Source organism: Anas acuta, chromosome 18, assembly GCF_963932015.1.
Source record: "Anas acuta chromosome 18, bAnaAcu1.1, whole genome shotgun sequence".
Lineage (NCBI taxonomy): Eukaryota > Metazoa > Chordata > Aves > Anseriformes > Anatidae > Anas > Anas acuta.
Window position 1 is genome coordinate 11,776,462 of NC_088996.1, and position 23,221 is coordinate 11,799,682.

A 23,221-nucleotide genomic window follows, 5' to 3' on the forward strand; every position below is an offset into this window, starting at 1 on the left:
GGGGAGCTGCAGCCAGCGCCGAAAAACAGCTGCTGAAGCCTGCGAGCTGGCCCTGGCACAGCCCTGCACTGCTCAGGCAAGCCATTAAGCAAGCCATTAAATGCAACGCTTTAAACATCTCAGCCCAATATGGTCACAGCTGCAGTCGTGCAGTTACTGCTACGAGTGCAAAGTGATCCCCCAGGAAAAAAAATAAAAATTATAAAAAGAAAAAAAAAAAAAAAAAGGGCATTTATTTAAAGTAACTGCCAAACTCAGGCAAGGCAGGAGATGTTTTTCTCCCCAACCATCACCCGTCCCAGGAGGGTGTGAGCAGCAACCTGTGCTTGTGCTCCCCCAAGGCTCAGCACTGCCCCGTTTGCCCCCCAGCACCCCGCACCCGTTTGCTGAAGGCGCTTAATGGAAACCATCAAACCCAAAGCCAGCGGAGAGCGACTGGAACCACTTTGAGGTGAGAAGCCTATTACTGGGTTATAAACCTCTCCCATCCTCCACGGGAGCCTTTCACGGGGCCAGCTAGAAAAATAATAACTCAAGCCCATGTGGTGAGAGGGAGAGAATACGGTGTCTCCAGGTAACAAATATTTGCTTCTTTCTCTATTGTTCCAGCCATAAAATGGATTTATTAAAAAATCCAGAGTCTGATTTCATTTGAATTAAATGTAGACGTGCCCCCACTGAGCGCTGCTTAATATCTTTAAAGCCACAAAGTCACAGCTGACTGCACACAACACAGAAGGCTCAAACCTCGAAGCCTGCAACATCCCAGCTCTGTTGGCATCGCATCGATTTACACAGAGCAAAGGTTTGCCGAGCGGTGCCGATGTGTGGCAGAGCCACCACCTCACAGTGGTGCTGTGCAAGCAGCTCTACTTCCAAAAAATTCCCCAATTCTTCTCTTTATCTTCTTCCCTTTGGGCCTGGAGGGGGATGCTCTCAGTGCTCTCAGCTTCTCCTCGTGGCTGGGCTCTGAGCAGCAGCCGTGCCGGGGAGGTGGTGCTGATCCAGGAGCTGATTACCTTCAGGCAAGCTCCTGAAAACACGTGAAATTTGGAAACTTCCACATTTTGCTTCCCTGCTTGCTCTGCCCAAACATCAGCCTCTCACCCCGCCCCAGCAACACGTGTTGGATGGAGAGCATTCCCTTTCCTGGAATCATCGTGATTAAAAATCTGAATTTTTAATCACGGCCAGTCATTAATAAACCCTTAATGAAGCCATGCGGGGGCATGGCTTTGCCTGAGACAGAGATAACGGCTGCTGCTTGCAGAACTCCTTAACCCGAGGACAAAAAGCCCTTCACTTCATGGATCTCCACTTTCAGGGCCCTTGCTTTCCTGCTTCCTCTCCTCGCCCTTGAAATCTCATCCCCGGCCACTGGAAGCAGAAGAGAAAGTCAAGAGACAAGCAGAGGACATGGTTCCCACTGCTTTGCCCCCTCCCTCACCCAAAATCTAATAAAGATGATTAAATTACATGTCCTTTCCTCCCATTGAAATCACCGCACACTGCTCGAATATTAGAGCTCAGGAAATAAGGCACGACAACTTCCCTCGTGAAACTTAAGAAGGCAGAGCAGGGGTCTGGAGCGACAGGCCTGCGAGACCGGGCTGCTCTAATTAAGAAATCACCCCGCTGAGCAGAACCTAATCTAAATAAAATAGAAAAAGGAACTCGGTTCAAGCCGTCGCCTCGCGCTCGGCCCCCTCCCCGCCAGCCCACCCCCCCCAGTAAGGAAGCCATCCAAGGCACAGCGAGTTTTTCTCTTCTGCTGTTTCTTGGAGGGCGAGGGAGGCTCACACAGAGCCCTGTGTGTGCTTGGGGTGGCCAACTTCCAAAGGAAAAATACACCGGCCATCTACGGCAAAAGGCTGCTCTTTTTTTTTTTTTTTTATTGGTGATTTTTTTTTTTTTTACTTCTTTAAATGATACTTGGCCTGCTGTTTGCTAAGGAGGGGAAAAAAAAAAAAAAACTGGTGATTACATTGTTGGTATGGCTGGTCAGAACTGGTTTGGGACAGAAAACTGGAGGTGAGATTGCACATTCCCCCCTCCCGAAAAAGTTTCTGCCTTTCGCGGAAAAATGTTGAAAATGTGAATCTGAATATTCAAAGTAAAAGAAAGGGAAAAAACAAAAAAGGAAAAAAAAAAAAAGGGGGAAAAAAAAAACTTTTGCATTATAAAATTTACAACCAAAATATTTAAGCCAAAAATCTCAGCTGATCTGATCATTCACCATTTTTTCTCGTTTCTCATTTTTTCTTTTTCAAGACCCCACTTGGCCAAGTCCCCTCCAGCCCCCTTCTCCTCTTCTCCCAACGTTTCTCTCCCCGTTCCCATTTGGAGCAGGCGGCCCATGATGTGCTGAGGCCGCTCCATCCATCAGCTGCTCCCATTTGTGGATGTCACGGAGTTACCACGTGAATCCCTATTTAGGAGCTCAGGCACAGGAAGATTTATAGCCATAAACAGAGGCGCACAGACATTCCCGTGTATGTTTTAAAAAAGCACTTACCTGCTTAGGAGGGAAAGTGCTGCTACTTGAAGGTTTCCTGGCCAGGCCTGAGGAGTAAATCAAACAAACATTATTTGCATTTATTCATAAATCCCAGCAGGTTGTTGTTCTTTTGGCTTCAGCGGAGTTGATCTGACTCGTGTCAGCAGAGGACCACGCTGGCTGAAGACACGTCCTGAAGGCACCAGGAGTGGGACGAGACCAGAGCACCAGAACCAAACACCTGATGGCATTGATTGAAGGCTGTCAAGCGCCACGGATGCACCCATACCCAGGGGCTGCTGTTGCCAGCACAAGACCACATCTACAGTACCATACCCAGTTTTCCCCCCTCAGAAGAAGACGTGGATGTTCTGGCTTGAGTCCAGCAGAAGCCACCAAGCTGGTGGAGAGCTGAGGAGAAGCCGAGAGGACAGGGTTTGATCAGCCTGAGAAAGGCAGGGGTCAAATCTTATTGCTGTCTTCAACTGCCTCATCTGAGGGTATGGAGAATATAAGACCAGGCTGCTCTTGGAGTGGCACAGGACAAGAGGCGATGGTCACACATGGGGACACAAGGCATTAGGAATACTTTTTGTCACCAGCTTGCACACCCCCACGGTGCACCCAAGCACCCTCCCAGCCTTGTGCTTGTCCCCGAGCCTCCCAAGTGCTGCAGCACACTCCCAGATGCTCCCAGACAGGTTAATTTCACCCTTTCTTTTCAAACAATTAGACAATTTTTCCATAATTTGGCTAAAGCATTAACACTCCCAGTTCGGTTTCTTTTATGACAGCCCCGGGCTGCTGCCAGCCAGGTCCCCCCTCGCCACACAACGCAGCAACTCCGTCAGCCCTCTCACAGCACTGCCCAAACACATAATTCTCCTGATCTCCAGTGGAAAAAAAAAGAAATAAATCCAGTATAGATTTGAGTTATCTGCCGATAGAGAATGACTACAAACCAGCACAAGTCCTCAGGTCCACCCTGTGCCCACCCCAGACAGGGACCAACCTGCTTCAGCCCGTGATGCTGCTGGGGTGGAAGGAGGCTGATTAAAGGGCAGGGTCTCAGCCGGTTATCTCCAAGGTTTGTGCCCGTTCCTCATCCCTCTGGTTGTAAAGGGGAGGAAATAGGGACTGGAACTGAGTCTGACGGGTTTTCTCCCCTCCATAGCCAGGGTCTCCCCATCTTCCACAGGGCTTCGCGCACGTCCTGCAGCTCCTCGGACTCAGCAGTGTTGTGCCTCCCTGTAAAACAGAAAGGGCTGTTTCAATTTTCCCGAGCCTTGTGAGAATAAAACGCTGTGTGACTGCAAAGTATCAGGTGAGGGAAGGCCACTGCTCTGCAGGGGGAAAAATACAGAGCCAAGGTGCAGTCGCCCAACAATTTCCCCTACGTGTGAGATGCTCCATAATCTGGGTGCAGTACGCTCAGGGAGCAGCACCAAATAGATCACAGCTTCCTGCCCTGAAGAGCTTGTGGCTTGAGTAGATTTTAAGTACGGGAGTGCGATGACAGACCATTTCTCAGCTTAGTGCTGCGTGTGATATTTTAGCAGATACGGTGTTAGAGACGCCCTTTACATCTGTTTCTTTCTTTTTTTTTTTTTTTTTTTTTTTTTTTAATGAAGCCAGCAGAAAAATTTCCCCAACATCCACCAATGACAGCCCCAGGGGAGACGGGTTTTTGTTTTTTTTTCCCTACACCTCCCATTGATTTCCGTTCACTTCAGTGCTCAGCACAGCCCCCTGATACCTAGTGCAGCGTGACTCCCTGCGATACTTCAGCAACTGTAATTTCACTGCTACCGTGTGTGTGAATACACCAAGGCTTACTGCACAGACCATACCCTTACAGGCAAGCATGGGAGGGAGGATTCTTTGCAGAGATACTCCATGCACAGACGGGGATTTTTTCTCTCTCCTCCAGCTCTTCCTCCTCTCCCCCCTCTGCTTTTCCCTTTCTCTCCTTCTCCCTCTCTTCCCTTCCTCTCGTGCAGGAACAATCTGGCTCTGTTCATGCACATTCCTGCAGGTCCAAGGCTCGGGCTGCCCGCACCGGGCTCACTTTGTGCCCAAGGTCTGAGTTTGGCAGGGGCAGGAAAGTGAACCCAGCGTGCCCGGGGACTGCTGTGCCATCAACTTAATACCTGCACAGGGAAAACAAAGGCGCTTTAGAGAAGCGACTGCAGTGCCGTGCCCCTGCTCCCAGCCCGGAGGAACTCGGGAGATAACAAGGGCTGAAAGAAAAGGCACGAGCATAATTAAAGCTACCTGAGCAATTTCTGGAGGTATTACAGCTGGTGATAGCCCAGAGGATGAGAGTAGTCCTGGGGTTATTAACATCCACTGGCACAAAGGGATAAGCGGTTGGTTTGGGGTTGTTTTTTTTAAGCTCTTTGGGTGTAATTATGTTGGAGAGGGAGGAAAAAGTTCCTCTTTGGAAGGAAAACTTGGGTGCAGCTGGGGCTGGGACAGGCCACCCCCTGCGATGGGCTGAGGGTCCCTGGGGACACAGCCAGCCCGGCCCTCTCCTCTGGAGCAGGATGGGGCCGTGGGCTTGGTGTGCATGGGGGGCATCCAGGCTCCCCAGGATAACTTGGGAGCTCAAACCCAGCCAGCGTGGTGCTCAGCTGGGTGAAAGCACGGTTAATTCCTCCGCTGCTGCTGGCTTCTCCTCACCTGTGCCATCACGCCTGCTGACGCAAGGGGTTGGAACAAAGCTAAGCAGGTGCAGGAGATTAACGTCCCGGCCGATCCTTTTGTTCACGTGAAACAATTTCAGGCTGTCAGTAATGAAGCCCAGAATTGGGCTGTTCATCTCTAATAAAGAAACCCTAATGACATTCCCTGGATCAGGCCCTTTGGTTGCCAAAGCCATCCCCGCTGGCACAGCCCTACCCGCAGCGGTGCCGTGGCTTGGGGTGTCCGCACCAGGGCCAGCAGACACCAGCCTGCTCCTTCAGCCAGGCACCACGATCATCATCCATCTGGCTCAACTGCTCATCTACAGCACCCCTGCCAGCCCCCTGGGGAAAGTGCCCCTCCGTGGCCCAGCATTTCTGGCCCATCGTATGCGTTCAGGAGAGCCAGAAACGTGCTGTGACCAACAGATCTCAGTTGCCACCATTTGGGTTTTTTTCCCCCATCAGTGTTCCCAGTAACCCACGTCACTTCACGAGCCCCAGTTTTTCCATCTCGTGGTGCAGAGCACAGAGGTGGGGACTGAGGAGGGAAGAGCACCAAAAGGAGCAAGTGGGAAAGGCAGAGCCCAAAGCGCTGTGTGGGCAGGGGGCACAACGCCATGCAACTGCCCGGCACCACCAGGCAAAGAAAGCAGTTTTGGGAGCAGCACGGGTGTGGAATTTTCCTCAGAAATCACAGAGATATTTGCAAAGAGTTTTTCACCCTGGTCCGTTGCTAGATAGAGCCAACTTCCATCCTATCCCAGTTGCATAATGTAATTAATAGTAATATAAGCTCTGCTGTTATGCAAGAAAACTGGGGGCACTTTCTGTTCCAGTTTCAGCTCACCACAATCACCGTGTTCGTGCATCAGCCTTAACGCTGCTTCCTCGCGCTGCACTCAGCGTAACCTCATTAAGCAAAAGCATAAAGTCTGTGTTATTTATTTATTCCCCATGATAAAACCAGGATATTACTCACTGTGATAACACGGGTTAATTTTCAGTGAAGCCTCTCTTGGCAAACTTTTAATACAATGAATAACACGCCTATCAGATCCGAGATAAAAGGCTGTCATATCGTAACCTCATTTCAGCCTTTGGCCCAGTAACGCTACACTTCAAGGTGCTGTAATTATGTGCTGCTGCTTTTTTTCTTAATTGATACTCATAAAAAAAATGAAGGAGGGGGGATAAAATTAAATTAGTTCAATGTTATTTAGCACGAGCTGGGAGCGGGTAGCTGAGCGTGTGACTCTAGGTGCCACTCAAGGACAAGCCTACCTGATCGATAAATGCCGTGTGGCTTCTGCTGCTGGGAAAAAGGGCCAAAGGAGCAGCTCTGCCAGAGCCAGAGCTCGTGGCAGGGCATCAGGCAGACAGGAGCTTGCTGGAACAGCAGGGACAAACTCCGCTCGCAGCTCTCCTCTCTGCTGCTCCTTGTGTTTGAGACCTGAGCAGTGGGGTGGGTGGTGTGGATCCTGTCCCCGGTCCTGAGCAAGCAAGGAAACAGCACATGAGTCAAGGGCAACGGGGTTATTTTAAAATTAGAAGAGGGTTTGAGTAAGTTATTCCGTGAACGTGTTCAGCAAGCCTACCTTTTTCTTTTTTGCATGCCTAGAACAGCGGCACCGTACAAAGCTACGCAAGAGATGGCACGAAGCACGCTATTAAAGCAGGGAAGCCTTCCCGAGGTGTCAGAGCCATGATAAGTCCTGTTTAAACTTTACCTAGAGCCGAACACCGAGTGTCAACACGAGGTGCTGCCCAAACTCTCTGATCAGGCCAGGCAAACATCCAATCAGAAGTATAAATCAAAGCCCAGACACATCCAGGTGAGGCGGTGCTGTTTAACTCCATCATTCCCACCGCAGCAGGACTTTCCCAGCAGGTTACCCGCAGCCAGGTCGCTCCCCAGACATTTATTTATATAAGAAACCCGTCTGTGTGCATTATTTTGGTGTTTATTTTCCCCGGTAGGCACAGACACAAAGGCAGTGCCGGGCAGGGTACAGGCTGTCCCAGCAGCATCCGCGGGCGCTGCTGATATTGGACCTGGTGTTTGCTTTTCCTCCCGCCCCGGCTCCCTAACAGCAGCCCTGGGAAGCGGCTGTCAGCCAGCCCAGAAATGCAAACAGCAGGAGGGGAAGGCACCGATCCCACCTCAGCCAGCAGGAACGGGGCTGGAGGGGCTCACAAAGGGGGGCAGTGCACTCCCTCCATGTCACCTCCGCTAATTTGGGGATTATATTCCCCATGCGAAGGGGCACGGCAGGGAAGCGCTCCTCTTTTGGGAACTCTTAGAAAAAACAAAAATCCCACTTTCTTAAGCCACCGTCACATCCTACCGTCAACTACAAGGCCAGACATCCACTGCCCGGGATGACATGATATTTTGGCTGACAATAAACACAATTGGGAGCAGTTTTTGAGCTGACACCACCCCACCACAGCCCTCGGTCCCTGCTCTGGCACGTGCCCCTGTGTCAGCATCCAAATACATTACAACGTGAATATTTGGGGCTGGCAGTCTGCGTGCTGGGCTCACTGAGCTTCGGATCAGGCCTTTGAGTGATGTAAGTCATAATTAAAAACCCATGTCAATATTCTAAGAATTCTTTTTTTCCCCCAGATTGGGCAAAAGAAAGGTTAAAAAACACCATCTGTCATGGTGATTTTTTTTTTTTTCCTATTTCTCCTTCCTTTCCCTCGTTAAAGGGAAGCGGGCAGGGGAGAATGTTCATTTGAAGCTTGCAACATGTTTTATTAATTGATGGCAAATAATCCTAAGATAAAGTGCACAATAAATTTCTTAATGAGAACATATGGTGGGGAAAATTGATAGGAGGGAGCCTTTGAAGATTTCCGTGCGAGCACAGTTACAAAAGGAGCAGGCAGAGCCCGGCGAAGAGGAGCCCGAGCGCTCCCCAAGCGGAGGCCAAGGCAAGGGGCAGGCAGGGCTGCTCCTGCTGCCTGCGACCCCAAGCCCAGGGCTCGCAGCTCGTCCCAAGGTGGATGTGTTGGAGCATTTTGCCTTCACCTGTCATGCCCCTGCGCCCCGGGTTTTGGGGATGCTCGTCCTTGGCATCAGCCGGGCAGGAGCAGGCTCCAGCTGAACCCAAAGCAGCTGCTGGGGAAGAGCAAGTGGCTGCGGAGTCCGTGCCCACCTGGCCTTATTTTGGACAGCTGGAAAGCTGAGAAACCCATCTGGGAACGCCTTTGGTGAAATCAGGATGAAAAAAACTTGTGTTTTCACACTGCTAAATCCCACGGAGGAGCTTGGCTGCATCCTTCCCTATCCCATCCTCCACAAAGCCACGCGACACAGAGGTGATGCAGCAGGGACGTGGGACAGCTGATCTGTGCCCAGCTCCCCAAAAGCTTCCATCACACAGCAGCTGCAGCAAAGCCCGAGCCAACGGGGAATGCCTAAAAGCACATCAGGAGCTGTCTACTGGGAAGTATTTTTTTTCTTAATCACGTAATTCCTTTATTTTAGATTTCCCAGCTGCGCCCAGCTGTGCTGCAGACACATTCAGAGAACCAGGCAAAGTGGCAGGGGTGGTATTTAAAGCAACATCTCGGGCGGAAATCAGTAAATGGAAGTCACCTCCCAAAGGCAACCCGATCCCAAAGCAGCCCTACCAACACTGAGCATGGGACTTTTCCAGGACTGAAGTGACTTAGGAACACAGGCCCCCAGCCAACTTTTAGAGGACTTGCGCTCACTTCGGCATCTCCAAATATCCCATTCTAACACACTTCCACGAATGGTTACACCCTCCAAACCAAACACACCCCAGCCCTTAATCCACCCCTCCCTGCAGAGCTTGAGAAAACAGCAGAGCAGGGCAAAACGGGGCAGAAGGAAAGCGGGCAAGGACAGCCAAGAGCTGCCCTCCATGCACCAGCACATGCTGGTCCTCATGAGCCTGACCCCAAAAGGCTGTCTGCTGGGGATAATGCCTTCAAAAACCCATGACAGTCACTGCAACGTGTGTTTTGGGAAGGAGTTTTGCCGTGTACCCACAGCGGGACATGGTCCCAAGTGGTGTAACACATTTAGCATCTCCTCGAGCACATCATGGGGTGCAGATGCAAAAAAAAACAGGCAATGCCACCACCTCCAGCTTGAAGACCACGCACAGCACGTGCTACAAGCAAGAGGTATCCCCAGCCTTCACAGACCACTCACCTTTTAATTAAATCACTCATTAAACAGAAATCATAAAGGCAAAGGTTGCCTGGCTATCACATCACTCAGGGTCACTCAGGAAAGTGGCTCTGATGAAATTCAGCTTTCAGGTAGGAAAAGTCAGGATTCACACAGTTCCAGGGGCTGGAAATTGAAGGCAAATGCCCTCGGAGCCGGGGCTTTCCCAGCCTGTCGATAGTTCTTGGCCCTGTTCGGTTCAGCCTGGCTGGGGCACTGCGGGTCAGGTACTGGCCAGGCCAATTTGGAGCTGTAATCCATTAACCACGGGCAGATACAGGCACTGGAAGGACTTTGATTTAAAAACACGTAGCCCCAAAATCAGATGCTTTGCACCTGGACTTTGCATCTTTTAGCCACTCTTGCGATTCATGGCTAAAAATGTTAATACCTTGATGAGACGGGCAAACGGGATGGTCCGGAGCACCCTGAGCCAGGAACACACCTCAGCCTTAGAAATAAAGATCTTTTTTAGTAGTATCTAATGAGGGGTGCTTCCATTTTCCAACAACCATCTCCACAGCCCTTGGGGAGGTGGTAAAAATCAGATCTGTTGAAGAAGTGACCCCAAAGCAGGCACCAGCCCCCGCCTGTCCCGCGTGCAGCCCGGCGGGATTCCTCTCATTCCTCCCGCGGACTTTCACCGCTCAAATCAAACACGGGAGCGAAGCTGCGGGCAGCAGCAGTGCCCAGGGACCCTGTCGACTTTCCCACACTTTATGTGATCGCTTTTTATCAGTGTTTGGCCAAGAGATGTCAAGGTCTCCAGCAGTGCCAGAGGTGTCTCGTGGGGTGGCACTGGCAGGGGACTTTGCCTTCCCGCAGGGTCCCTGACCCACAGCTCTGGGACCCGGCACGTGGGGACACCTCAAAGGCAATGTGTGTGTGTATAACTATTTATATAAACATTATTTTCCCAGAGAACTTTTGTTTAAGTGGAAAGTTGGGCCAGGGAAGCTGTGAGAAGAGAGCAGGATTGCTCAGGTTTCCATCGCTTCCTCCTGACGGTCAGGCTGCGGGGTGGGCGCTGTGAAAATCAACCTTTGTTGGGTATTTTGGCCCACCTGCTTCCAAAAACACAGATGTAAATGTTGTTCTGATAAAAGCAGATAACAGCCCAAACCCCAGGGCAACAAAGCTGCCAGAACCTGAGGCTGCTCCAGAACCCCATCGCTTTGCAGGGGGAGCCACGAGGTGACATTTCAAGCCACCGAAGCCACCCAGACTGGGAGCCCTTTGGGAAATGGGACCTCAGCTGTTTGGGGGGCACCTTTCTGCTCTTTTTACATCAGGGAAGAATCCGCCTTTGCCATAAATGCTCCATCGAAGGCAGAGAGAACAAGGTCAGCAAGATGGAGATCTTCAAGAAAAATCCTTGCTCCCCTTTCTGGCCTGATCCTCCCCTGGACCATGGTCCATCCCACCCTCAACACAAAATTTAGGGCAAAAACACTATAAAAAGTGGAACTTTTCACTTTATATATATATATATATTATTTTTTTTTAAGTTGGGCTAAAGATACCTTTCCTTATTGGCTGTCATATCAAAGAAGAAATCATAAATCCTACCTAAAGTTAAGGAAGCGGGGCTCTGCAAAGCAAATGGCAATGCAACATGCAGCCCTGTCATATTTGGTTACTGTCCCCATCAGTAGCCTGGCCAAAGGCAGCCCCAGGAGGCCAACAACTCGACCCATGCCAAAGTGAAATTAATTTGTGACTTCAGAGCTTCAGGCAGACTAGGAAATATGACTGATTTAATTTTTTGCAGACCTACAATCACTAACCACTTTCTCTTCACAGTCGCAGGCAGAAACCTGCACAAAATGCTTTGCCCATCTGCTCTTTCCCCACAGAGCAACGCAATATCTGGAACTCTTTTTTTTTTTCTTTTTTTTTTTTTTTCCTGTCCTGAAGCTGGCTGGCAGCTCCTTCGAAATTTCATCGCATTGTTATGTGCACGGAGCAACCGCGCCAAAAAGTTCCCGTTTCCCAAGAGGTGGACTGAAATAAGGAGTTCTGGGATTTCTGAACACCCTTATTCAAAGCGGCTTCGAGCCCCTCAAGGAGTTGCTTTACTCCCATGATTTCCCTCGGTTTCCTCCAAACCAAACTGAAAAAATAACACGCACAAAGGTGTTTGCAAGCAGGGTGCAGCCCGGGGGAGCCCTAGGCAGGGGAGGGGCAGGGGCTGACCCTGGGTCACCCACCCTGGGGTGGCTCTGGGGGCTCAGGCACCCACCCGAGGGCGAGCTGACAACCAGGAGCTTGGCTGGGCTGTCCCAATGCCACCCCACAACCAGCTCCATCACACCCAGCCTGTACCACGGGCAAGGTTTGCCCAGAAGCCGCGTCTCTAGCCCCGTTTTTGCCCCGATTTGCACCAAAAGCCAAACTCATTTCTTTACAGCTGCTGGTTTGGACCACGCTGTTCCCAAAGGGTGACAAAAGGCAGCCCCACAGTCCTGCCAACACCCGCGTGGAGCAGGGCAGGGTCAGGCGAGGTCTTTTTTCCGCACAAACCCTTCCAAAGAGCGACACGCGATGCGGAGGGGGGGGAAAAAGAGAAGGGAGGATTTCAGGAGCCGGGCCGGGGCTTTTTCCAGCTTCAGCAACTCGATGTCTCACCTCTGCGAGGAGGGAGGGAGGCGCGCCCCCAGCTCGGCACACAAAACCTGCCCTGTGTGCGTGGCAGCCAGACCTCAGCCGCATTTTGGCTGGGGACCGGTGCCGTGCCCCCCCACCCCCCCCAGCCCTGCCCTCACCCAAGGAGGTCTCACACCAGCGGGGGGGCCGAGCGGATTTCGACCTCTCCCGTCCCCCTTCCCTTCTCCAGATGTCCTGGGGACGCAGCCCGGGAGTGGAATCTGACTCCGGAGGAAGGGATTGCAGACCTGATTTAGCAGTTTACCTCCAACGTTTGTCCTGAATTTTTACGGAGCGGCTCGAAGTCAAGCTGAGAAGTTTCTCAAGCCCTTGGCCAAGGCGGCGGGGCCACGCGGGTGCCAGCGCTCGCCCCGTACCTCCCCGCAGATTCTAGGAACTTCACCCGAGCAGGGCAGGAATTTTTCAGCAACCTCCCTACCTCGCCCTGTGCTTTTTGGCCGGGGCCGCCTAACGCCGTTTGGCCTGTGCTGGCAGCCAGGTGCCAAGGTATATATGTACGTACCGATCAAAATGAATGGAGCTGCTGAATTAAGTGCTGGAGCAAAACCCCGCAGGACAATAAAATCCATTGACGGCGGAGCGGAGGCCAAGTCTCCATCGCTCCGCGCCAGAGCTCCCACAGCAGAGCCCTCTTGGTCCGAGCCATCCCCGCTGTGGGATGGTCACCAGCCTGCCGGTGGCTTTTCCTCCTAGGGAAAAGCCACTTCTCGCTGGAAACCCGATGGGCAAGCCTCTGCTGCCAGCTCTACGTGGGCTGAAGTCTTCTTCTGGGGCCCTACCGCCTCGCTCGCAGCCCTCTCCAGGGCTGCCCAAACCCACGTTTGTTGGAAGGGGAGTCCACACGCAGACAACATCCTCCCAGCCACCCAGCCCACATAAAGGCATGGTGGGGCAAGCCTTGGTCCAAGCAGGGTCCCGCACACACCTTGGATGCCTGCATGGCTCGAGGCAGCGGTGTTGCATGACTCTGTGCCTCAGCAGAGCCTCCTGCCATGCAAAGCACAGAGTGGAAGCAGCTTCCAGCTGCCAGGCTCAGCTGGAGAGCGAGAAATCTCACTGCAAGTCGTAAACGGAGCAAATTTGATATGGACAGCTATTGACAAGGGATAAATATTTAAAAGGGAAAAAAAAAAAAAAAGAGTAGGATGTAATTTTTGCAGTTGCTCTCTGGCTCTTTTCTGACCATAACCACACTTTAAACATTAGTTTATGATGCAAACAGCCAGCACGCTGCTGCTGGAAGCTTGTGGAATGAGCTGCCCACTTCGCAGCGATAGCAGCAGCCCAGGTAGACGTGGGCAAGCCAGCACGCCTGCAGGCTGAGCCAGGGCAAGAGGACTTGCTTGGCTCTGGGATGCAAACCACAGGCTGAGCCATTGATGCCGGCCATCTGCATGTGAAAAAGCAAACATATAAATAAAAATTGCTGTGAATGGCAGAAAACGATGCTGGAGAATGCTGCCACTGGCTTGGCTTCTCCTTAGCCCTGGAAGCTGAGCTGTGCTGCAGCCAAGCAGCCCGAGCCAGCCTGCCATCGCGCGCCCACCTCCGCACCCGGCACGCAAACCCTCTCCCACCCACGCTTGTGGGAACAAGGGAGAGGCTGTACGTTTGCAGCCATGAAAAATTATTAATAAAAATGCCAATCAGGTAGTTGGAGGTTGGGGTTTTATTATTATATGGTTTTGAATGGCACAAACCCTGCAGTATTGCAAAAAAACTTGCCTAACACGGGTCAGGTTTGCAAATGGTAGAGTTCGCTTTTGTGGGACATGCGGGGAACATGCACAGCACACAGCAGCAGTTCCCAAATGCCTGATGTCCCTAACGGTGTTTGCTGAACCTCAAAAACCTGAGATGAGCCAAGAAGCATGCTGGATACTCAACCTGAAAGCTGCCACAAGCAAGAACGCAGCCTCAGCCCTTTGTTTCGGCTTGTTTTTCCAAAGGACAGTTGTGCAGATTCACTCTGTGTGTCTGCGGATCTGTCAGTCTGAGAACTTTGTTATTCAGACAAACTGACCCATTTTTGCTGTTTTCAAGCCTGTTTGGGAGAGGATGGAGCTCCTAAAGGATGGAGCTCTGTGACAGAAGGTGGTCAGGGAGAGGGGGGGAAGCCAATGGGTGGGGTGACTGCCAAAGGACTGCCCTGTTGACACACGGCACATAGACACGAAGAGAACCTACCCCGAGAAAGCTTTCAGGAATGTCCCCGTGATGGGAAAAGCTTTCACCCTTCCACCCTGCTAACAGACTAACAGCTTCTCCCACCACTGGAACAAGATTTATGGCACATGAGATCACAGGGACTTCTTTTTAGCACTCTTGAGCCAGATGTGCAAGAGCTGCACACCAGCACCGGGGCTGGCTTTCAGCAAGAGCACAACCTCACGCTGCGCCCAGCTCTCAGCTCCTCCGAAAAGCCCAGCTGGAACCTCTTACCCTTGCTGTTTACCACGCTCCTGCAGCCTGTGCTGATACCACTGCAAAGGCTGGGGCTCACCTCGTCGGCAGGCAAAGCATGCAAACGTTGCTATGGAGCCCAACAAGGTCACATCACACTGCTCACACGGGCTCACCAGCCCCTACGGCTGTCTCCATCGCAGCAAACCCGACTGCTTCAAGTGATCACCCCGCAGTTACCTGCGGATCTCATTAAAGCAATTTGCCCTCCTGAAGATCATCGTAATTAAACAACAACAACAGGGAAAAAAAAAAAAAAAAAAAAAAAAAAGAAAGAAAAAAAAGACAGGTGGCACGCCCTTAAATAGAGAGGTTTTCATAATGGTTAAACACTGGCCTGGAGCCAAACCGCAGTTCAGAAAGCTCAGGGGCAGGATGAAGGGACTTAGGATCTGAACTCCAAATTTCACAACTGGGCCCATGTATAAATAGGGACTAGCCCAAACCCCCACATTCGGGAGTTTGAAGTCAGATCTTGATCTGAATTTGGTGGCTTGGGCCAGTTTCAAGAATCACAAATTACCTCCACTTATTATTATTAATAATAATAAAGTGTTATTTTATGCAGGAGCTTTGAGGCTCATTGTGATACGCAGACAAGCGGTTAGACCGGGCGAAGCTCGCAGCTGGTGGGAGCAGGTGGGATTTGCATTGTCTGCAGCACTGGGGCCAAATTCTGCCCAAACCCCATGCCAGGAAGATGCTGCATGTGGCTCAGCCCCAGCGAGGCTCCAGGAGCAGCTCAGCACCCTGCTTCTCCACCCTGAGCATCACCGGCCAGGCTTGTCCCCGAGGTTGCCACAAGCCCAGGGCTGGCTCCTGGCCTTCTGCCACACAAGGCATTTCACCAGCCAGGAGCTGGGCAAGGTCAGACACCACATCAATTAGGCATAGGCCGTGCTAGCTCGTCTGCACGCAGCCATTGGGCTATGGGGAAAAGCTCTGCGAACCTGGTTTTCTAGTTCTTCTTGCACCACACGGGTTTTAGAGTTCATTCAGTAGAAGAACCAATGCAAAAGAAAACATTGCTCCCACCTCCTAAGGAATGAGGGAGGGCTGGAGCCCCGAGAGGACACCTTGGGGCATCTCATCCCAGCCTGGCTTCCAACAGACTTCCAAGAGCTCAGCCTGAGGCTCCAAACTTCTGCACACCGAGCAACACAGCGCAAATCCTCCCCAGGAAACTTCAACATGCCCAGACGGGTCGCTGCTAGCAGGCCAACTGCCTGAAGGCTAGGACCACTGGAAGAACTGATTGTGTTCCTCAATCATATTTGCAAACGAGCACTCATTTCCTGCTTGCCAGGCGAGCACATGGGCATTTTGTCCCTTTAAATCATTGTCCTCGGCCACCGATAGGAAACACTGAGCAGCACTCGCTGCAGATGCTCAACGTCATCAGATTCAAGGAGTGGATAATCAATATTGAAAGGTGTGATTGCAGCCAAGCAGGCTGGCTAATCAGCTACTGATTTTGCTCTAACGTCCTAGTTCATTTAGAAATTTAATCTGGAGGTGGTGGGAGGGACAGGGGAGCACTAACAGGAATTACTGTGGAAATGCAGTATCCCTTTCCACGTCTAAACACGCCACAATTACGGCAGTGACTTGGTTACCCCCTTATCCATCCTGCCAAGGCCAAGTTCACAAGCTAAAAAACTTGGATGCATTTTTTAACTCCAGCTCTTTTCTTCACCAGGGCAAATGGGGCTCTGTATTCCTACCATCCTTCCCAGGGTACTGTATTAGCAGTTGGATTGGGGAAAAAGCTTCTAGATGAGTTTGTCATCTCTTCCTCCCTTACATCATAGTAGACAAATATCCGTTTTCTGTTCCAACACCAAGATAACACAGACCCATCCCACCTGCACACACATGGCCACAGCAAGCGTGTTCATCTGATGCAGCTCTGAGAACAAGAAAAGAGAGGGAGGATGCACTGTGGTTTCAAAATAATTATCTTTTATCACAAATCACCAACTTTGTGGATTTTGGAAGGCCATTAGAGTGACTACATTATGCCTAGATATCCCACAACAAAACCTTCTCCTTAAAATCCTGTAAAAGCCAAGCCCCATGCTTCAGGTGTAGGCCCTTTTATAGGTGCAGGTGGGCTATATTAGGAGTTAGGGTCTTTTTTATGATGAGTTGGAGACTGGCAGGAACCATCTGGTTGATTTGGCCTGGGATAGGAGGAGATCCTCCTTCCTGCTCGTCACCAGTCACGCTGTGCCGGGACAGAGAGCACTCAGAGCCACATTCACAGGGTGTTGTCCCACCTTGTGCAAAGGAGATTAGAAACCAGGATCCTACACTACAAACAATGCTGTGTTCCTTCTCCTACGCCTCAACAGATGATTGCTCTACCTTCCCCTTTTAATTAATTGTAATCCCTGTGCTAAAGCACTCCTGGTTTTCAACCCATGAGGGTCTCCACACCGTCCCTGTCCCACTGTCTGAGGGCACACGGCGGCTGCCTCACGTGGCAGCCATTTTGGCGGCCTGCATCCCACAGCATCTGTTTGTTTTGGATGCGAGGCCCAGCGGCCCCGGTGTTTCTCAAGCTGACCTTTCCTGTTTTCCGAGTCAACGGTCTTAGATCTGCAAAGCCAGGCACAAGATGTTGAAAATTAATCAGCGTCTGGGGCTGACAGGGAACTGTTTGGCTGGGGAAATGGCATGTGGCGGGAGCAAACAGCCTCATTTTCTCAGCAAAGAGAGGACCCTTGATGCTCTTTGCTAAAAACCCACCACGAGCTGCTGCAGGATGCTGCTATAAAGCACCAGGCAGTCACAGAGTCAGCTGAAAGCACTCAGCGGCCTGCAAGGTCAAGCTCCAAGCACTGTCTGCCAACAGTCCTAACACTGCTGATACCAGCACCAGGCCTGCCTGGGAGGGCAGAGCCCCAGGGGTCCCTGAAACGGTCAAATAAATTCTGGTTGTTGGCTCAAAAGCCTTATCCAGCCCCAGAAGTGTCCTTCACACATGGCTCCAGTCGCTCAATCCCGCTCCCGGCTTTTTCGTTCACAAATGCTGCACGACCAGTAAGACTGGATTTGATTTTCTTCGGGGGATTTTTTCCTATCCCAAAATACATCCCTCCTACCCCAGTAATACAGAAAAAATGTGGGTGTTATCTGTGTGGTTTCGGGTAATTTTGGAGACCTGAGGCTTGTCGCCTTCCCAGGGACGGCAGCTCAGGCTGTGGCAGAGGACTGGACCTCCTTGGAGTGCTTTGTTCAGACACCACGATGGGACCAGCTGCTAGAGCACATAAAACTTAGGCCAAAGTAGGTCTTATTCTGAAAATCAGCCTTTGAGCCAACCTAGGGCAAATGATATGGTCTGAGATAAGCAAATAATTAAATAAAAAGCCCACAGAGAGCTGTTTGGGAAGCAGAAGACAGGAGCCTGTCTTCCCATGGCTTGGCCTCAGCGTCAGTGGATGCTCTGAGGTCAGGGGAAGCTCCTGCTACCACTCTTCTTCTAGGCAAAGTATTTTACTACATCTTCACAAATTCCCAAAGAACTGATATATTTGACATCCGCTTTGCCACATGTACACATGCACATTCTCTGTTCAGTGTGAGTTCAGGCGCAAAACAGGGACACTAAGAGGCCTCACTGATGGGCACAGGGGATAAAGAAGAAGCTACAACAAGTTCCCTGGGGGGCAAAGACCCCCGATGCCATGCAGGCACCAGCTCAGGGCCACAAAGCAGGGAGCCATACGGGACGGATGGCGCAGTGCTGTCCCAGGCAGCATGGATCCAAACCTTCCTTTGTTCCCAAACTTGGCTGTTTCAGTTTTCTTTGCCTTTTATTTTTTTTTTTTCCTTTTTCTTTTTCTTCTATTTTTTTTTTTAAGGTAACAATACCTCCTTTCAGGCACTGCCAAAGCCCTACTCAAGCCCACTCAGATAAGAGCTGGCAGGAAAGGTAACTGCCATCAATATTTTGGTGAATGTTAACTACCTGAGGACAGACTGGGTGGGGGATCACAACAGTCGGTTGCGAGCACCTGGGCTATGTTTAAAAACACCACATTAAAAGTCATCTCCTTCCCTGGATCCCCCTGAATTCCCAGTACACACTCTCCAGCCTAAGTGGTTGTAAAAGACAGAGCTTAGCCGGTCGGGACTAAGTCGACAATCGTGCTCCACACGAAGGTATGTTTTCATGATGCTTCTTTTGCGGCCGTTTCATTTACTCCACTAAAATATTATTCTTCAGCCAGAGTTTATTTTGGATAAGTGCGGCAAGTAGAATTTGTAGCCCTAAATTCTCAAGTGCGGGATTCAGAATTAAATGTAAAAAAAAAAAAAAAAAAAAAAAAAAAAAAAAAAAAGGAAAAAAAAAAAGGGGGGGCATATCTTTTTTTTGTTGTGTTTCCCAGATAACTGCCTGCCATCATGCTCTCACCCCGCTCCGAGAAAGCAGAATTTTGTCTCTTTCTTGAAGGGAGCACCTGTTTTCATCCCTTTCTTCAAAGTCAAAAATCGTTCTGTATGTTATGAGTAGGAACCCGGGATTACGATAAAGAGTGGTTTCAGACTGACAGCAAATTAAACTGCAAGCCAAGGTATATATACACCATTCGGAGACATATTTATAATAGGTTTTTTCCTAAAACCAGAAAATATAACGATATTCTGTCATGGAGTCTGAGACTTTCTGTGTTATTATTAAGACATAGCAAACATTTCTAGGTAAAAACTGGGAGCTAGATGGTGTTATTCTCAGAATAAGCTTTTCCCACTTAGCAGCAGGATGATTTTTTTTCTCATGTTCGTGCAAAAAAAGTATGCTTTTTGCCAAGCTAAATGGCCGGTGCATATTTCTAATCTGTCACAGATAGGAGAGACAGGTAGACAGACAGACGCAGAAAAACCAGCACTCCCTGCCCTCCTGATTTCTGTTTTTCTATCATAGTCTGCCTTGCCGTATTAATTTTAACGTGATGAGTGTTATGCTATGTTTTCTTTTAACCGTAAGCACGCTGCTCTTGCTGCAGCCGTTCTTTCGGTTTTGGAACGCAAATAAAGCAAATGAAAATAGAAAGAAAATGGAATAAATTATCATTGTTAAATAAAAAATAAAAAAATAAAAATAAAAAATAAATAAAAACAATTTCTGTTTATGGAGTAAATAGTGATTCAGAGAGAAATTATCGCGGCTCCTCTGGCGAGGATCCCCAGCACGGAGCCATGGCTGGGCTGGCCTGCATATGGACCGGTCCTTGCTCCAGCCCTGGGACAGGTACTAAAAACCAACTTTGGATTTCGGCACCTTGTGGACACCCTCACCCTGCCCCCTTTCACAGCCCATCCCAGGAAACCCCCTGAATTACCAGCATGGGGCAAATAAGGGAGGAAACAGGCACAGAGAAAGGGAAGGTCTCAGGGCTGTGGTTTTGCTGCGAGCATCCTGCCAGCCCTGCAAGACCAGGTGCTTGCCCAGGTCATCCAGCTGACACAAAGAACAGGCACCTTAAAAATGCTTTGACATGGTTTTCCCATTGGAAAATAAGGCCAAGAGCTGCCCGGTGCCATGTCCCTGTTTTCCTGGGAGTGGGAAAACACCGTTCCACACTCAGCAGCATCCTCTGGGTTAGGAAAAGGCTCGGCACTCGCTCCCACCCTCATTCAAACCCTCATCGCTGAAGGGACAAAGGCACCTCCAACAGCAGAGCAACCAGGGCAAATGTGCCCAAAGCACCAGTGATGTGTTTTTGGGGTCTCCCATGCCTAAATGTGCCCACCGGGTGCACGAAGGAACAGCAACATGTATGAACCAGGACCAAAAGGGCAGGGTGCCCCCGCGCGCCCTTCACCCATGGGAGAACCACAACGCTAGCTGCAAACAAGAGAAGTTGTTATCTACGTTCTTAGACGTGTCCCAAGATTTATATGTAAAATAAAATATTTATACAGTGCTCGGGCACATGGCTATGCACTTGGCATGAAAGAGGAGCAGCGAGAAGCAGATATACGTATTTTCAGTATATGTGAGCGCATGCATACGTGAGCCTGTATTTAGGTATATATATACATATCTCAAACAAATCCCTGTTTATTACTCAGTAGAGAAAACTGCACTTTTTTTTACATAAATAATCCCAGTGTAAATAAACTCCCCACCCTGAGCAAACTAAAAGTGATCCCATAGCAGATTTCTCTATTTTTCAAATAAATCATAGTCCCACCCGAACATGGACCTGGCAGCTAGAATTTCCAAATCACTCAGGAGCAGCGGTGGGATGGGAGCTGGAAACAACCCAAACAAACAATTTTACAAGTTCCAGAAGCCGGGTGCACCCCCCCCCCATACCCACCACCCCCTTTTTTTTTTTTTAATTTGACGAGCGGGAGGGGTGGGCGCTGCGGCGTTCGCTGGCCCATAGGAAATCAGTGACCCAGGGACATCTGCAAGCGATTAGGACGCAGACTTCAGGTAGCTCCCAGAAACACGTGCTGTCCACATTACACCCTCCAAGTATATTTCCACAACTTTACTTCTCCAAATAAACAGTCGGGCTCTCCCTGCATTAGCAAGGAGCTGCACAAACAGGTAGAGAGAATGGCAGTTTTATTCCCCCTTCCAATTCTGATGGATTTCTTGTAAGCTGTTGCCGGGCTGTGTAATTTGAACTATTGCTTGGAAAACATAATAGGGCTGGTTTAAAATTACTGCCATTTATTTATCTGTATGTGACTACGAAACATCATGTACGATTTGCACAGCATGTTAGCTGCCGCAGCCGTGCTGCAAGCGAGCGGCCGCTTACAGGGGTGAGCCACGCCGAACACATGGCTCAAACCAAAACTAAAAATTGTGTATATTAACCAAAAATCATCAGGATTTATAACCGGGTAGAGAGATTTCTTTTTAATTTATTGTCAGGGTTTATGCCTTTCAAAGGAAACATACTTCTTTTTAATTGCTTTGTGATGGCACATCCCTGCCCGAGCACGGGGACACGAGTGGTGAAGCCACCACATCTCTCTGGTCATGATGTAACTGGGGGTGACACTAAGCACAGACGGAGCTGCGACAGCACTAGCGATGCTGGGACATTCTTCATTTACAGAAAAAAAAATAAGAAAAAATAGGGAGAAGACAACACTGAGCGCGCTGATCACTCATTGCTGGCGTTTGCTCTGGGGCATTTTTCTTTTTCTGGAGAGCTCGGAATTGTTATGAATGAAAACTGCATCTTTTGTCCTCATTACCAGAGCTTTACTTCTGGCTTTGATCACTTCACCCGAAGTGATTCAAACCAGATTGATTTATCTTAGCATCCCATTGAGGACTGCTTCCAGCTCCAGCTGGCAGTTTCTGCACAGGGACGGGCAGGGGGGGACGGGGCTGCTGCTGAGCCTGGCTCCCCCCTGAGCCCAGAGCTCCCCCCAAGTGGGCATCATCCTCCCAGGGACCAGGACCAGGGCAGGATTGCTCCTCAGTGCCCCAAATCAAGGCTAACCCACAGCTGGCAGCAGAGCATCAGACAGACCCGATCAGGCCAAAGGTTTTCACAGAAGGTAAAGGTGGATCTTGGGCAAAACTCGTCACCACGATAATTCTCCTCTTCCTCAACACAGAGAAAAACTCAGCACTTTTGCGCATTTCCATTCTATTTTAGCTGAGCCTGATCAATTTTCCACTCACCAAAGTTTGCAAAGCCTCAAGCCAAACGCTGCGAGCAAATAAATAAATTAATTAATTAAAATGTATCACTGTAATCTCCAGAAAAGAGCGTTTGTGAGGCACAAGTTTGAGCGCAGTGGCTTCCAACTGGGGGAGAAAGAGCAGAAAAGAAGGGCAAGGTTATGTCTATTTACCATGGCGGAGCCTGCGCCGGAGCCAAGGAGCCTTACAGCCTGTCCGGTGCTGCTCGGCGCACGGAGCTGGACTCCAAAACGCAGGAGAATAAATCAGCCGCTGGACTCGCCTCTGGGTAAACAGCCCGGCAAGCTGGGGAGCGGCTGAGCAGCCCAGGTATTAGCAATCAGCACGTTCAAAAAAAAAAAAAGAAAAGAAAAAAAGATTAAAAAAAAGGTGTTTTCCCCCTCCTTTTCTCATATTCTCATATTTTTAGCTTTTTCCAGGGGAAAAAGTGTTTCTCTGATCCAAATGACCACGATGCTTTCACCGCTTGCTCTGAGATTCAGCCCAATCCTGATCACCACCGGCAGGATCTGGCCCCCGGTGGCTTCGCCTTTGCTTATTTTTTAAATGGTAAATCTTGAGGCTATTGAAAGTGATGCTATCCCACCAGCCACAACGAGCGTGCAGTTATTTAATAGCTAAAACAGACAGACGTGGTCAAATTAACACTGCTACCCGGCTCCATCCTTATAAATAATCCCAATGATTTTACGGCGGCGCTGAGATTCTCCACTCCCGACTCCCAAAATTCTTTCACTCTATTCTATTCACCGAGTCCGGCAGGACGGTATTTTTAGGCATGAATTAAAACGCCGTAAAAGCAAATATCTTCCAGGCACTTGTCTTGGAGTCTCCAGGTTCCCTGTTCCCTTATGAGCCAAAGGAAAAAAAAAAAGGGGGGAAAAAAGCTGCCAGTCCCCAGCTTTCTCACCCATCCCCAGTTCATTATTTGTAAAGCTTAAATCAACACACGGCGTTGTCTCCTGCTCAACCTGGAGCAGCTGTATGTTATCAGGACGGGACAGATA

At 50.0% G+C, this 23,221-nt stretch overlaps 1 long non-coding RNA gene across 1 annotated transcript in view; it reads right to left on the reverse strand.

The window, feature by feature from the left end:
- The window catches only part of LOC137841928 (uncharacterized), a 127,660-nt gene that overhangs the window by 31,118 nt on the left and 73,321 nt on the right, over positions 1-23,221 (reverse strand). Inside the window, exons 4-6 of the long non-coding RNA XR_011088837.1 lie at positions 6,466-6,674; positions 3,510-3,745; positions 2,516-2,562 (exon numbers count right to left, since the gene is read on the reverse strand). This is a non-coding gene — a long non-coding RNA (uncharacterized lncRNA). The remainder of the gene's footprint in view (positions 1-2,515; positions 2,563-3,509; positions 3,746-6,465; positions 6,675-23,221) is intronic.